The sequence below is a fragment of the Falco biarmicus genome, chromosome 5, assembly GCF_023638135.1.
Source record: "Falco biarmicus isolate bFalBia1 chromosome 5, bFalBia1.pri, whole genome shotgun sequence".
In the NCBI taxonomy this organism is placed as follows: domain Eukaryota; kingdom Metazoa; phylum Chordata; class Aves; order Falconiformes; family Falconidae; genus Falco; species Falco biarmicus.
The window spans coordinates 35,941,288-35,953,057 of NC_079292.1; the positions used below are offsets into that span (position 1 = coordinate 35,941,288).

Below are 11,770 nucleotides of genomic sequence, written 5' to 3' on the forward strand. Positions count from 1 at the left end.
TCTCTTGGACAACGGTATTTCTTCAATCATGTTCAAATATTTTAACTGACACTAGAGAATCTTCAGAGGATTTTCAAAAAGCTGTCTGGGTGACTAAGCTTATCCAGTGACATGAAAACATACCAACCACCTCAGAACAAGTTACTACAGCACAAACATGGCGCTGAGGTTTAAGATGCTCCTTGACCTGCCTATAGGGACACTTATCCACAGCTTAACTAAGTTTTCCTCCTTTCATTGAAGGGAGCTATCTTGAGTAATACTGCACACAGTGACAAGTTCCACAAAGCAGCTAACATGAGCTTACCTTGTGAGACTAGTTCCACTGTCTATAATTAGTATAGCTGAATAAAATCTGGTGGGTTTGGGGTTTTTTTCTCCCTTAACTCAGTTACTTCCCAGCTAGATGTTAAATCTGAACATAAACTTAACACAGGTTCTAAGGATGAAAACTGGCCTGCTTGAAGCCACCATCTCAAGATGAAAGCTTCCTAACACAAAAGACTAACAGACATGTGCAACTTGCTGTAGTTTCATACAAAGTGTAAAAAGTAAATTCAAAGCAAGTGATGCAATGAACATTAAGCTACTAAAAATATGCTATGCTTCAACACAGAGTTCAAGTTTCAACTTCGTGCAAAAATTCAAAACTTGAGTCCCTTATAAAACCTAAGCTACAGTGTCTATTTAAGCCCCAATTGGAATTTGTAACATTTATCAGATTTGTTCTTATTTTTTGGTAACTGTTTGCTATGGTTTTGCATTTTCTCCCTACTTCTGTAAAATAGTCACTGTCCTCCATGAAAGTTCTGCATGTTCTACCATTCAGATTTCCAGCTGAAAAGATGATCTCAGAATTCCTGAAGAAATTAAATTGCAAATGTTTTTTATGCTTGCAAAGAAAATCCAGGCAGACAATAAACAGAAAGACCACCACTCAGATTTTAAAAAATACAAATATATTAAATTCAGAGAATGCATAATTACCACTTGACGATACCTTGCTATGCATAAGCTAAGTATTCAACCATACAGCAAGTTTTGAGAACTGAGACAGCAATTTACTGCTGTACATTTGGCTCTACTGTCATTGCAGAGAATAAACAGTATTTAGCTCTAAAACTTTTAGCAATCAATGGATTGGCACATCATGGTATACGCAACATGCTTTACCTGATAAGCATCCTTCTGATTAAAAGCAGGTATAAGCATTTGTTTCTCCTCATAACTGTTACAGTAACTTTATCTTTCAAGCTACAAAAACAATTAAAAACAGCAGGACAAGTAAGGCATGGAAATTTTCAGCAGTCAAGATACCTCTCTAGTAAAAATGCACTCGTGTGCAGTTTGAAAGTTACTTCAAGAATAAACTTGCCAGTTGGCTTAAGATACTCTACTTTGGAAAAAGGCAGATTAACTTCTGTTGTAGAAACAAGACCTAGCCTCAAATTCCACGTGATATCTGCTTAACATCTGGCAATCCTATCTGTACTCTGATTGTGACACTGGCTGCTGAACCAGTAAAGCCTTGTATTGGGTTTCCTTCTACTGACATAATGCAATGCTCAGTTCAACTGCAGTTCCAATACCACCTGAATTTTTGTTCCTCTTGTCTATTCTTCCCTATAACCAACACATCATATACAACCCCGGCAATGCCAGAGCTTGTATCCCAAGGTACCATTTCTTGCACTGTCTTCGGTATTAAAAGTTTCAATTCACAAATGTTTACCTTACTAACACATCATCAAGGCACAGATATATGTTTCCTTCATGACTGCATGATCTATTGTTACTGACCATTTAAGACCGGCTGGTATAGGCCCTTTATATACAAAGTATTCTTCCATATATCATTTGCAGTAATTCTATTACAAATCATGCTAGTAGCCTGAGAGCAGTCTTACAAATTCCCGTATGTCATTTTAATTAAGTTTAGAAGTTTTATCTGTTGAAAGGACACTGATTCTATGCAAATTGAGAATACTAGCTACTAGCACTCATTAACAGGAACAAAATTAGTTCTTCCATGATAAATGAACCGTATCAGCAAAGTCCTGAGTAATTGTAACTCGTGTCTGTTTTGACCTCTCAATCAATACTTCCCTAACAGAAACACAATATTTGAATGTGAGCAGCAAAAGTCACTTGAGGTCACCCAAAGTATACCTAATTTCACAAACAGTTCTTTTGTTAAAGCTTGAGACATCTGTCTTGAGGTTAAGTTGAAAAAAGTATACACCAACACCCACCAATAACTACCATCTTCTGCCACATGGTTTTGCTGGCCCTGCAGTAATGGAGGTGCAACCTTAACTGCTTCTTTTCAGTTAACTTTATTAGCTGAATCCACTGATGAAGGTGGGTTTGCAAAAGGTCTGAAATGTTTAACTGAAGTGGCTGAAACTTGGGCAGAACATCCTGTTCTGTTTTGGGCAGTGAGGCAGTAGTATCTTGAACCTAGGGATGGCAGCTCCTCAGGGAACATTCAACTCAAACACACCTTGACTAGAAGATGACAACTGTAGAAGTTGACCTCCGCAACTCTGCCAACAACCTGGTTGTTTCTGAGGTAACTGCTAAGTTGTCACAAGCTTCCGAGCAGAGTATTTAAAAAAAAAAAAAAAAGACAAAAAAACCAAACCAAACCATCCCCGCCTCCCCTCCTCCCAAAACCAAATGCTGACTTATCATAACATGCCAAGCTGTGAACTGCCATCGTTCTGCATCTGCTTTTTGAGCAGCTGATACATCTTAGACAGGCCCAAGTCTCATTTTTAATGGGTCAGGTATTTCAGAGAGGTTAAAATCTGACAGTTATGAGCAGGAACCCAAAGGTAAGCAATTCACACTTGCAAGCCTGAGCTCATAGACACAGTGACACCTACACACACACACAAAAAAAAAAAGAAAAAAAAAAGTAATTTTAACCAAATGAATCTGAATCACACTCATCCCCACACCACTTTCTATTATATGGACTAGATCTTTAGCAGAGAGTTACCAAATTAATGAGGGTTAAACTTCTTTAATCGAGTCTACTTGAATCTTCTTAAGATCACTCTAGTTCTTGTTTAGACCATGCTTTTTGGTTCCTCTGCATCTTCAAAGCTTGCCATTTTCTGAAGAATCCCATTGTACCTTAAGACTCACTTTGCTTTACTTTGATAAGGTAGTAGAAGATGTCCAAAGCATACTGAAATTTAAAATCAGCTCCAGAAGTTTGAATGGGAAAACCTTTCTGAATACAAATCAGCATGTCTGGTCTTCTAAGAGTCATCTATTATTTAAACTATGACAACCACCACGGCATTTAAAGAAGTGTTACTAGAACATCCTAAATCTTCTACTGGAGAAGACACTTACTTTCAGCAAGTTAAAGATACACATCTCAAAACAACCTATATTTTGGTCAAAGCCTGAGCGGAAGAATGACTCTTTAGCCCACCCTGACTGTTCCAGCAAAGTAAATTTATCCTTCATGAAACCACAGCCTTGTATTTCCACATTGCTTTGGGTGCTCCCAGTTTAACCAGTGCACTCTCTATTTAGGTTCTTGGGATCTATGACTTTGACCTTTTGTAGGTAAGGCTATGAATGGTTCCTTATTTTCACTTTTATTATTAAAGGAGATTCAGCATTCAGCTTGGAAAAGAGGCTTCAGCTTTTCTCTGTAAAACTTATCACACCAGATTTCATGTAGTCCACTATAAGATTAAGCAATGGAAGGAGAAAATTACCTGAAAATACAAATATTTTCAAGTTTATATATTTGTCTGTCAAAAAAGTATTTGCAAATTGTGTCTTAAGATCTTGCCTCTGGCTAGAAGCAGGATGTACTTTCAGTCAGCAAGACTGCACATTGTTTAATATATTGGTTACAGTAATTAAATTAAGTCCAAACTAACATGCACTTCATGCTGCTCCTTCACCAGTTTCCTGGCTAAACAGAACCCAAATTTCTAGCAGAAAAGCATGAGGATTTCTTTGTTCTTCAAGAATAAAACTGTGCTACTTACTTGATCTTTTTATTCGAGGCTTCACATGAAATCTTTCTTTCTCACTGTAATTCCTACTCATATAGATACAGCGCTTTTCTGATATTACTCTTAAGAGTTTGATGAAAAGCAACACAAAGATCAAAAGGATGCCAAACACCAGCAAATACAGTGGTCTAAAGCAATTAATTGTAAAACCTTGTTTTCAGCCACTCAATTTTTGAAGAACTTCAGCTACCACACTTAAATTCTCTATGCAAGATCTCCGGCTGAACCTCAATTTAGCTTAGAGCATTTCCTGAAATAAAAAGTTTAGGGAGATCAGAAAAAAAACCAAACCACCAAAGTATCCTTAAAAAAAGGCAAAGGACTTGCTCAAATACAAAGAAAGGTGAAAAGGTAACAATAAACTGTAAGAACATACAAAGAGAGAAAGAAGCATTTCTGAATGATACCTATTTCTGCTTTAGTATTCAGATATAAAAAGCAAGTAGAAAATTGTACACCAAAAAGTAAGAACATTTGAAGACCAAGCATCCAGTTAAAAGATGAGTTATGAATGTCTGCTTATTATAGTATCGCAGACTTCTCTCTTGGCCTCCAAACTTATACGATGTCCAGTATGATCTATATCAAGTAACAGGGTGTCTCTTCCTTGGTGAGATCCCACCTAATGTGCAACTTAAGTCAAAAAAGATGTATTGGAAAAATCAAAGAGGTTCTCCAGCATGACCATCAGCTATTCTTGCCTCTTCCAGTGCTCCTTCTTGGTGCCACAGGAGTACTATACACTTAGTTTCCACCAAGTGCTAAGATGACAATTCAGCATCAGGAGAAGCATGGCATATTCTCAAATAACTAATGTCAGCAGAAGCTGGATTTTGAACACAGCATTTTACAGCCCACTGAGAACACAAGTCCAAGGCATCTCAAATTGTATACTTATATTCAGTAAATACTGTTAATATAAAACTATCTTGAAAATTCATCAGTGGACTGGTTTATGTGCAAGAACTCTGAAGATCAATTCACACTTGCCAAGAACTCATTTCTGATACTGCTCATCATAAAACCCACGAAAATACATAGTATTTTCTGGACACTTGCACCAATATAAACAATAGTAAGTAACAAAAGGACCACTCCCTGAACAGAAATAAACCCACCACACTCACAGAATGCCTACTGCCCATCAAATCTCCATTTTAAACAAGCCAGAAGGGTCACAGAAAGACAGTAATGGTATATCCTTATACATGCTGCGTAACTCCAGAAACTAAGAGTCAAGATTTTGCATGCTGTATTCATTTATACACTTTCCCAACCCTGAGAAAATCCTTCATCAATACTGAACACAAAAAGCAATCACACAAAGGCTATGTTTATGGGTCATCTTGTACATCAAACTTTCAGAAAGTTACCTTCTAAGTAGCTTCACAATGAAAGATAGGAGGGTTACTGACTGCATCTTAACGTCTAACAATTCACCTTAACCACCTCACATCTGCAAGATTAATAAGATGTTCCTGCACAGTATGTTGTTTGTCTGCCCCTACACTTAACTGAGCACATGAGACTGAGTTGTGCATGGCTCTGTGTCCAGGCGCAACTGTAAATGACACACTATAAACAAATAAATCTAGTCCTAAATACTTTATTGCAGAGAGTAAGATTCTTAAGTAACTTCCACTTAATAGATTACTTCCACTCCACATTCCAGTCTAGCCTTCTCCACATTCAGAAAAAACAAAACACATAGCAGCTTTCCACTAGTTTTCTAATGAATCACTTTAGGGGGGAAGTATCAGACTAGATGTTATAGAAGTTTGATTAACCGCACAACTTAACTATCAGTATTGTCTGCGTTCTGATCCAGTCCAAGCACTGTTCGGCATTCTAGCTTCATCTCAAGTAAAAAATATTGACCATAAACAAAACCTTTAGAAAAACATAGAAGTAGCTGGTCTGGCCCTGCAACTACTGAAAACACTTCGATTTCAGTAGTGCTGAAGTGCCACCCCTAGCAACATACACGTCTGCTGTCTCCTGTATCTCCCCTCTTGAACTCCACATAGGCAACTCACGTTACCTGCAGTTCATCTTTAACACAGATGATGTGGTGGTACTCTTTTTGCTTCTTCCTGATATATGTAGAATGCTTTTAAGAAACTTCCCTTCATTGCAGACATGAAAAAAAGTAAAGGCACAACTGGTTAGGTTGCAGAAACAGAGATTATGAGTGGAAAAACTACAACAAGAATTCAAAAGCTAACAACTAATACAGAGAAACAAGAAGAAACAGTTGCAGGGAGTATCTGTGTTCACATCTTATTTTAGATTAACTGAAAAGCAGGCTACACTATTTGGGCAACAGCAAATTCGTGTAAGAAAAAACCCCAAACTTTCACATAAAGTTATGCAGTAAACCACACTAAAGAAAATGTTGTTATACTACATCTTTTCCTTTAACCCGGATTACCTACAGAAATCAAGTATTTCTAATAAGTGTTATAATTAAAGCAAGTGAGAGTAACATTCACCTCAATGTCAACAAATTTTTGTGCAAGAAGCACTTTCTCCTCAGAGTTTCTGTGAAAAAAAGAGTAACTACAGATCCTTTTAGTTTATGTTCGTAACTGTAGGGAACCTTTTCTCCTGTTCCACTTCTTCAATACTGTCCAGAAATTCAATGACAAAGTTTCTCACAGCTCTACAAATAGACATATATTGAAAATTATTTAATGAACGAGTAACAGCAGCACACAATATCCTTCTAGCAGAAGACCTGGTCAAGTCATTCAGATTTAGGACACCTTGCTGTGCTGCAACAGTTGCAGGAATGATACAAAGCGATCTAAGAAACTAGGGGTTCCATGAAGAGAATCTCCGTCTGGAGAGAAACATGAGATGCTGCTTCTCTGCCACAGGATACAAACACCAGTCCATGAGAAGGGTTAGGCTGTCCCCCTCCTGCACTATGGTCTGGCCTTCCTCCCTTGGCCAGGAATAAACTAACCATGTGTACTGTAATTGGCAGTCTCTTTTCATAGTTGCCTATCAGGGATTTACTTCAAATAACACCAAGTTCTTAGATTAATAACTAGAAATGTGAGTGGGACAGCATACAAGATACTGTCAAATGCCTCCTCTTCCTGGTTCAACTCTAAAAAGTTCCTTTAACTCTGCTACACACATTCCTGTAGGGTCTTATAATAACTGTCACTCTACTGCTTCAGTAGTAAGAGTTACTATTAAAACACTGTTCTTGAAAAACGAGCATCCTGAATAGCTAGAGGGCCCCCAAATAATTTTATATTTCAAATTTATATTTCAAAAGTTGCCTAGTAGGCAGATTTCCAACCTGGCGCTTATAGCCTTCCTCCCTTTCCTTGCTGCTAGAGGAGAGGAACACGTCAGGAGCTCACAACAGCATATACTACACAGGCACACACAACAATTAAAAAACCCCCACCCTTCTCCCTTTTAGTTGTCCGGCATTTCTTTAGGCATTCTAAAGCTCAAGAGGTACCAGCTTCAAGCCAGAACCCGCTGCTGCTTTTAAAGGTAGCCTCATTCAACTGCTCCATGGAAGAAACATTCTGTGCCAGCAGACAAGGTCTTTGACTTTCTACAAATAGTGCTTGCCTACTACAGGCAAAGTGCCATAGAAACTTCATCAGAATATTGCTTCTAGTACGCCTGTCCCACTCTGTTTTTTCATGGTTGACAGGTCCCAAGGAGAAAGTGATACATTAGATGCTTAAGTGAGATACTAAAGCTCTACTGTAGTCAACTGCTGAACAACTCTGAAAACAGGTTCCTTATTAACAAGCATTCAAGTAGCAAAAAAACCCCTTCCCTTCTCCCTGCTTTATGCAAGAATAGAAACAGACAACCTTAGCCATGTCTCAGCAGGAAAACAAAGTTTACCTTCGAATATGAAGGTGTAGTTACTGTAGATACTCCTTTAATCTCTCCAAACAAGGAGGCTGTCTAAAATATCCCTCTACCTGACCTAGATGCAACAGAACACAGCAAAAGCCCGTCCCAACTCAGCAGGGATTCAACACACTGACATTACACAGTGCACTTCGGTCTGCTTTCGTATTTGTTCTGAGGCAAAAGAGTGGCAGTGCTTGCAGCCACAAGCTAAACATGAACTTCTGTTGCACAGGGTATGCCTAGTGATCTGTTTATTAAGAGAGCAATTTTGATTAAAACTCACAACAGCTTGAACTTACCCTGAAGAACACTCTCAAACATCAGTTAGGTATCCAAAAGTCATCTAAGTGTTACTTAGGCCAATTCATAAAGGACCCACCTACCCTCTTACCATACACCCAAGAACAACAGAATGCCTGTTGCTACCTACAAGATGCTCTTACCCTGAAGAGCACCTCATACCTAACTAGGAGCAGCTAGCAGAGCTCTGCAGATGACAGGATTGGCACTACAGCAGTAAGCATCAAGTATTTCTGTTACTCTTGCACTTTACACATCCCACATGATAGGTGGACAATCGTTTTAGTTCCCAAGTCACATTTAGTAACTGTTAGATCACAAGCTACAGTGCACAGTCTTCAGCACACTTCCTTCCTCAGCCATACAAGTAACTTCTCTCTCCTTTTGTAGGCCCTCACCTAGATTCCCATCTGTTTGCCTCTGCTCCAGAAAGGTTCTCAATTAAAAAGACAGTCAAGTTTTACTCTGCAAAACTGGCACAGCACAAAAAGAACTGTCATGGCTCACTTCAGATTTATTTTTGATGAACTGTCCTACAGCAGAGCTTTGGAACAAAATAGCACAATTTTAATTCCACTCAGAAAACTTATCTGGTGCACGTATGTAGTAACAGAAGCAAGACACGCAGTTACAGACAGTAAAAAGACTACTGGGGCTCTGCTGCTGCCGCTGCCCCCTCCCCCCGCCCCCAAATTCTGTTTTTACACTTATAGTCTTTCAGTTCTGTTTTGCACATTATTTCACACTCACCCAGCAGACTGGTGCTCCAAGTATGATCAGTTTTGCCGCAAAAAGATATATGACAGTTATATCATACGGTGCAACTCAAAACTCCGTTATTTAGCTACAGATAATCGTGAAGCTTTGCACCACAGTTGCAATTTGAACTTAAAGTAGTTCATACCACTAGAAGCAGCATCCCTGAAAATATGCAGGTACCAAGGAATAAAACCCTGCATCTAATCAGTTACTTTATTTGCAAAGCCTTTGATGTGAACAGCCAAGGTAACCTCCACTATTCACTCAGCTCATTCTTAGCTACAATGAAATCTACAGGACAGACTTTGAGCAAGCATAAAAAAAGATGCAACGAGTAAAGAAAGTGAAAACACTTTACTATATCAAGTTTGTTAGTGGTTATTTTGTGTGTGTATGTGTCTATCCCCCACTTGCGATTTTAACAGAGGCAAGTCATACAAAAGATGACATTTTGATTAATTTTTCAAGTTTCCAACAGAGGGGAAAACGACTCCTTCCAAAGGGAACTACATTTGATTTTGAATGGTTATGATATAAGACAATGTGATTGCTTCTTTACCTTTTAATTATAACCTATGAAAAAGAAGACTGTTTTGTATCTTCTTTTTTATAACAGTAATTTCAATGTATATTTTACCATGAAAGAATACTGAAAAGCCTTTGTCATAAACTGTGTACACAGTTCGCATTGGGATAAGATGTAGCCGTTACATGCTGGAAATAACAAATTACACTAATCAAAACATATGAATGCAAGAACACACAGACAATCTGTGCGACTTTCAAGCCAGGCATCTCTGAAACACCCTCTGTCTTGGAACCATACTACCTTACTATCATACCCCACAACAGTATAGAAAAAGACTTTTCTTTTCTTTTTTTGTGTTTTACCCTGCATGGCAAAACCCATCCCTTTAAGATGGAAATGGGAGTAAAAGCACACCGATCTTTTTTTGCAGGAAACCTTGGTTTATTATCCTTTTTGTAATCCGAGGCCAGTGCAGAAATACTCGGATTTGGTTTTATTTTCCCCTCTGCAAACTTCACTTTCGTTCCACCACTTCTTCACCAACACAGGCAGAAGGATATGCGGATCTCAGGCTTATTAGCCGGGTTTGGCGCAGGAAGCGTCTGTCAAATTCTTCCATTTGCTTTGACACGGGTAGTGGTGGTGGCCGGGTGTTCAGACGAGACGAACATCCCTGTCATCCCCTTTTCCTTTATGTTTTGCGATAAGCAGGAGGGGAACTCGCTGGCCGCGACGCTGCCCGTCCGTCCCACTCCGCGGCCGCCCCGGGCACCGGCGGGCCGCACCCGGCCGCCCCCCCGCCTCGCCCCCGCACGCCGGCCGGAAAGAGCGAGCGGCTTCTCTCCGGCGACCGGACTAGGTGGGGCTCCGGCTCGGACTTCCCGCTGACAACGACGGCGGCAGCCGGGGACCGTCCCCTTCCCCGCCCGCGGCGGGGCCGAGCCGGGCGTCACCCGCCCCTCCCCGCACCCGGCCGGGCCCCACGTCGCGGCCCCGAGCCGCGGGGTTACAACTTTCCGCTTCCGCTCCAACTTCTGCTCCGGGGACCGGCGGGAGGGGGATGGCGGCGAAGGGCAGGGCCGGGCCCTCAGCCCGGCTGGCAGCAGCTGCCCCTCGGCGCCCCGCTCTCCCCTCTCCGCCCCCCTGCGGTGTCCCCCCGCGCCGGAGCCCGGACGAGGCGGCGGCTCCCAGTTCTTCCTCCGCCATGTTTCAGGCTCGTGCCCCTTCCCTGGCAGCGCGCCGCTCCCCGCCGCCGCTCACCCCCCCCCCCCCGCCGCCTTCGCCGCCGCCGCCCCCACCGGCCGGTCCCCGCCCCGCCACCTGTACCAGACACGCCGCTCCCCGCTCCCCCGCCACAGCGGCCCGGCCCGCACCCCCCGCCGCGACCTACCGGACAGCGCCCCCGCTCCCCGCCGAACCGCCGCCGCCGCCTCGCCGGCCGAGCCCGCTGCGCTCCCTCTCGCTGCCTGTGCCGGGGCGCGGCTTGGGGCCGTCGCCGTGACGCCGCACGCCCAGCCTCGCTCTGGCGCGGCGGGGCGGGGGCGGCGCGGAGGGGAGGGGTGACCTCGCCGCTCCGCTCCCCTTGCGCAGGCGCGCGGCAGGGCGGCCGCGCCGCCCCTCCCCCACCCCCCGCGCCCCCCGCCCGCTGGGCCCCACGTCGGGGCGGCCGCCTGGGCGGCGAGGGGCGGCGCCGCTCCCGCGGGGCGCTGACACCCCGCGGGCACACCCCCGGCACCGGCGACTGGTGGGGGGGCGGCCGCTGCTCGGGCCATGGTGCCAGGGCTGGAAACCCCGCCGGGCCGGGCCGCCCGCCGCGCGGCTCTGAGGCCTCCCCCGGCCTGTCCCCGGCCTGCCGCCTGCGGTGGCAGCGAGTGCGGGGGCCGCCGCCGGGCCCGGGCCGTGTGGGGGCCGGGGGCGGGCCCTCGTCGTCAGCGGTGCTGCTTTGGGCTTGGAGGGTTTCGCCGGGAGACGGAGCAGGGGCTGAACGTGCTGTTGCAGGGGCTGGGAAAGCGCGGCAGGGCTGGAGCTCAGAGCCTAGGGGCGCCCTGCGGGCCTGCAGAGGTTCCCGAAGACACCTCGTGCTCCGTAGCGGCACGTCCCTTGGGGTCACACAAGTCCCTCTTTCCCCAAGTTCTCGTTGGCCCCAGGTAGGAGCCGTAGGTTAGCTACAGCTCGAAGGTGGGTGAAAAGCACGTTGCGGTTGCTTTAAGTTAATTTAGAACATCAAGAGCCGGAAACATAA

The 11,770-nt window shown here is 43.7% G+C and overlaps 1 protein-coding gene across 1 annotated transcript in view; it reads right to left on the bottom strand.

Annotated features, from left to right (window-relative positions):
• RAP1B (RAP1B, member of RAS oncogene family) overlaps window positions 1-11,031 on the bottom strand; it is a 32,824-nt gene extending 21,793 nt beyond the window's left edge. Inside the window, exon 1 of the mRNA XM_056340096.1 lies at window positions 10,919-11,031. The gene's annotated coding sequence lies outside the window, so the exon portion shown is untranslated. The remainder of the gene's footprint in view (window positions 1-10,918) is intronic.
• Window positions 11,032-11,770: the final 739 nt, after the last annotated feature.